General features: G+C 38.0%; 1 protein-coding gene across 4 annotated transcripts in view; it reads left to right on the top strand.

The window, feature by feature from the left end:
• The window catches only part of LOC133582456 (solute carrier family 12 member 7-like), a 121,791-nt gene that overhangs the window by 22,005 nt on the left and 94,786 nt on the right, over positions 1–5,000 (top strand). The window lies entirely within an intron of this gene.

The raw sequence follows: 5,000 nt of genomic DNA, 5'->3' as shown, positions 1-5,000 counted from the left end.
AATTTGATTCCCTTGGAGAGAAACCCCACCCACTTCTAACCCATTTCAATTAGGATAAGCCTTCAAATGGGAATGTTGTTAAGCCCTACAAATGAAGACACTTCACACCGGCGGACCGTCAAACATTAAAAGAGGAAGCCGTGCCTCCAACTTAATGTGAAATATCTGACTGTGTAAGTGCTGCAAACTTGTGAACTTTGTGCACAATTCAAGTTAATGACCATCAATTGCATTTTATTACTTAACACTGTATTTTTTTTTATATATGACCCATTTCAAACACCTTGGCGTGAATAAACCAACACAAAAAGTCAACACATGGACGGAACTTTGTGGATGTTATAAAAAAAAAAGAGTCTTGTTCTGTATATTGTACAGTATTTAGTATATTGTTTTGTATATTGTATAGGGGTGTAACGGTACACAAAAATTTCGGTTCGGTACGTACCTCGGTTTAGAGGTCACGGTTCGGTTCATTTTCGGTACAGTAAGAAAAATACAAAATATATAATTTTTTTGGTTATTTATTTACCAAATTTGTAAACAATGGCTTTATCCTTTTAACATTGGGAACACTATAATAATTCTGCCCACGTTAATCAACATTAAACTGCCTCAAGTTGTTGCTCAGATTAAATAAAATGACAAAACTTTTCTTCTACATGTAAAAAGTGCAACATTAAACAGTTTCAAGTCAACTCATCATGCTTCGTTAATTTATTACAGCATTTGGGAAGCCTGTAGTTGATTTTTATTATGTAAATGTTATATTTTTATCAACATGTGATAGCAGGGACCCTGCCATTCAAAACTAGGCTGCTACATTACTAATGATTAATGTAATTTTAGCTGAAAAAATAGTACAATAGCAATAGGAGAGACTATTCATCCCTGAACACCATGGAGTTCATGTAGGCTTAATGATGCACTTACATTATTATATCAACTATCAGAGACAGAAACTCTTCATTTAACATAATGTCCTTTTTTGCTGCTTCAACACAGCTCAATCAGCACAGAAAAAGGTCAAGTGAAATAACAGACAGACAGGGCTTTGCTGTCCGTAACACACACACACCGCAAAATGAGCTAACGTTACGCTAAAAGCTAATTAGCCTTCACCTCAAGCCAGGACTGCAAGCGAGCTGAGCTGCAGTTTATATTTCTAGAAGGTCAACGGGCTCATAGTGATGTTACTAGTAGTTGACTGGGAGGTGTTTATTATCATTTGGGGAGAGTCCGCTGACTGATGATTACCTGCTAAACACTAAGCACTGACTACATGCGCTCTGAATACGCACTGCTGATTGGCTGTTACCGCTCTGTGTGTAACCAATCAGATGGTTGTGTGGGAGGGACAATGTTGGGTGCTGTGTAGAGGACTGACAGAGACAGAGGCAGAAGGAAGCAGAGGCGGCTACTTAATATGTTCGTGTGGAAACTCGTTCGGTACACCTCCGAACCGAACCGCCCGTACCGAAATGGTTCAATACAAATACACGTACCGTTACACCCCTAATATTGTACAGGATTGCTTATTATTTGTATTGGATAGTAGTCTGTTTATTAATTCTTATTTTGTATCTTTATTACCGTACTTCTTGTGTCATTTATTTTTATCCCATATTTGTTTCCACTACCGCACCTTAAGTTGGAGTCCTTAATCTCGTTATATGCAAATATAATGACAATAAAGTCCATTCTATTCTATAATTCTAAATCACACCCATTTAAATCCCCTGCAATGCATGATGGGAAAAATGCAACACTTCTCCTTGTTTGGCGCATTTTAGTTGATTGTTTACTTAACTTTAAGGAGGTCGTCATGGAAGTAAACAACTTTCACATACTCTTAATATCCAATTATATTAGTTGTTAATGATATGTCCATTATATTAATATTATAGTATATATTTATATTAGAGCTGTGAATCTTTGGCCATCACACGTTTCGATTCGATTCTTGGGGATAACGATCTTATTCAGAATCGGTTCTCGACTCAAAACGATTCTCAGTTCAAAATCAATACTTGTTTAATAACGTTGGGTGCCAGTTCTATGATTAACTCCACTCCTCCATGAAATAGATGAAAAGCAACAAAAGAGGAGAAATATAACCTTGGAGAAAAATTTTTTTTTAAACATTTGTATGCACGTACAACACTTAAAACATTTAGCATGTCAGTATGTGGAATTAAATCATGGAATGGATTAAGTAAAGAAACAAATAAAGCACTAATTTGGTCCACTTTAAGAAACTGTTCCAATTACAATTGTTTACAAAGTACAAGGAAGAATTGTATAACATTTTAAACTTGATCTTATTTATGCATTAGATAAACATTACTTCACTATTTATTTAGTTGTGTTATTTATGGAGTACATTGTGTGCAGATTGGAAACAGGAAGTGACCACCTGAGGGCACCACAGACTGGAAGCTTTTAAAAAAGGCTTAAAAACCCTTCTTTTTAAAAAAGCCTTTTTTTTTTTTAGATATATGCGTGCTGGTTCTAGTTGTTATTTTTATTTTATTTTTTAATACACTGTAGCACTTTGAGGTTGTTTGCTCAATGTAAAGTGCTTTTTACAAAAATAATATATTATTATTATTATTATTATTAAGAAAAGTGTTAGCAGTTGCTCTGAAATGGAGAAAATGTAGGATTAAACAACTTTTCCAACAGGTTGCAAAGACAAACTGGAGGTTTAGGGAGCCAGTCAGATTTGTCAGGTTCTAGGGATATTGTTCTGTTCTGGTTCCAACATGTCCAGACCTGCAAAGTCCACATGAAACTGCTGACTTCTGTCCACTTGCTGTCGTGGGTCAGCAAGTCCAGAGGGCTGCCCGTGTTGTGACGTGAACACCCCGTTATTAGCACACGCTGGAATGATAATGGCCCCCGAGAAAATGCGTTTCCTCATCCGTTGGCGTTTCTTCTCCTTCTTTTGTTTCCCCTCTTGAGTTTCTCCTCCGAGATGAAGCCGTCAGATAAGCAGCTTCCCTGGAGGAAAAAGCCTCTCATGCTGCGGCACAATCAGCACCTCAAAGAGACGGGACTTTCCCCCTCATCGCTTCCCAACTCTTGCAGCAGCAAAGTGGCGTACGGTTTGAGGGCTGATCCAAATACCATGGGGAGGTTTTATTTATGTGAGCATGATAGGATTATTTTCATGTTTGTTATTATTGTTACATTAGACATACAGTGGTGGTCAAAAGTGTACATAGACTTGTAAAGAACATCATGTCATGGCTGTCTGGAGTTTACAATCATTATTATTTTATTGTGATGTAGTGATTGGAGCACATACTTGTTGGTCACAAAAAACATTCATGAAGTTTGCCTCTTTTATGAATTTATTATGGCTCTACTGAAAATGTGAGCAAAGTCAAAAGTATACATACAGCAATGTTAATACAAACCCCGTTTCCATATGAGTTGGGAAATTGTGTTAGATGTAAATATAAAAGGAATACAATGATTTGCAAATCATTTTCAACCCATATTCAGTTGAATATGCTACAAAGACAACTTATTTGATGTTCAAACTCATAAACTTAATTTTTTTTTGCAAATAATAATAATTAACTTATAATTTCAAGGCTGCAACACGTGCCAAAGTAGTTGGGAAAGGGCATGTTCACCACTGTGTTACATGGCCTTTCCTTTTAACAACACTCAGTAAAGGTTTGGGAACTGAGGAGACACATTTTATAAGCTTCTCAGGTGGAATTCTTTCCCATTCTTGCTTGATGTACAGCTTAAGTTGTTCAACAGTCCGGGGGTCTCCGTTGTGCTATTTTAGGCTTCATAATGTGCCACACATTTTCAATGGGAAACAGGTCTGGACTACAGGCAGGCCAGTCTAGTACCCGCACTCTTTTACTATGAAGCCACGTTGATGTAACACGTGGCTTGGCATTGTCTTGCTGAAATAAGCAGGGGCGTCCATGGTAACGTTGCTTGGATGGCAGCATATGTTGCTCCAAAACCTGTATGTACCTTTCAGCATTAATGGTGCCTTCACAGATGTGTAAGTTACCTATGTCTTGGGCACTAATACAACCCCATACCATCACACATGCTGGCTTTTTAACTTTGCGCCTCTAACAATCTGGATGGTTCTTTTCCTCTTTGGTCCGGAGGACACGACGTCCACAGTTTCCAAAAACAATTTGAAATGTGGACTCGTCAGACCACAGAACACTTTTCCACTTTGTATCAGTCCATCTTAGATGAGCTCAGGCCCAGCGAAGCCGACGGCGTTTCTGGGTGTTGTTGATAAACGGTTTTCGCCTTGCATAGGAGAGTTTTAACTTGCATTTACAGATGTAGCGACCAACTGTAGTTACTGACAGTGGGTTTCTGAAGTGTTCCTGAGCCCATGTGGTGATATCCTTTACACACTGATGTCGCTTATTGATGCAGTACAGCCTGAGGGATCGAAGGTCACGGGTTTAACTGCTTATGTGCAGTGATTTCTCCAGACTCTCTGAACCCTTTGATGATATTACAGAGCGTAGATGGTGAAATCCCTAAATTCCTTGCAATAGCTGCTTGAGAAAGGTTTTTCTTAAACTGTTCAACAATTTGCTCACGCATTTGTTGACAAAGTGGTGACCCTCGCCCCATCCTTGTTTGTGAATGACTGAGCATTTCATGGAATCTACTTTTATACCCAATCATGGCACCCACCTGTTCCCAATTAGCCTGCACACCTGTGGGATGTTCCAAATAAGTGTTTGATGAGCATTCCTCAACTTTATCAGTATTTATTGCCACCTTTCCCAACTTCTTTGTCACGTGTTGCTGGCATCAAATTCTAAAGTTAATGATTATTTGCAAATACATTTTTTTTATCAGTTTGAACATCAAATATGTTGTCTTTGTAGCATCTTCAACTGAATATGGGTTGAAAAGGATTTGCAAATCATTGTATTCCGTTTATATTTACATCTAACACAATTTCCCAACTCATATGGAAACGGGGTTTGTATTTG

Source organism: Nerophis lumbriciformis, linkage group LG03 (genome assembly GCF_033978685.3).
Source record: "Nerophis lumbriciformis linkage group LG03, RoL_Nlum_v2.1, whole genome shotgun sequence".
NCBI lineage: Eukaryota > Metazoa > Chordata > Actinopteri > Syngnathiformes > Syngnathidae > Nerophis > Nerophis lumbriciformis.
This window is presented reverse-complemented; position numbering and strand designations above follow the sequence as displayed.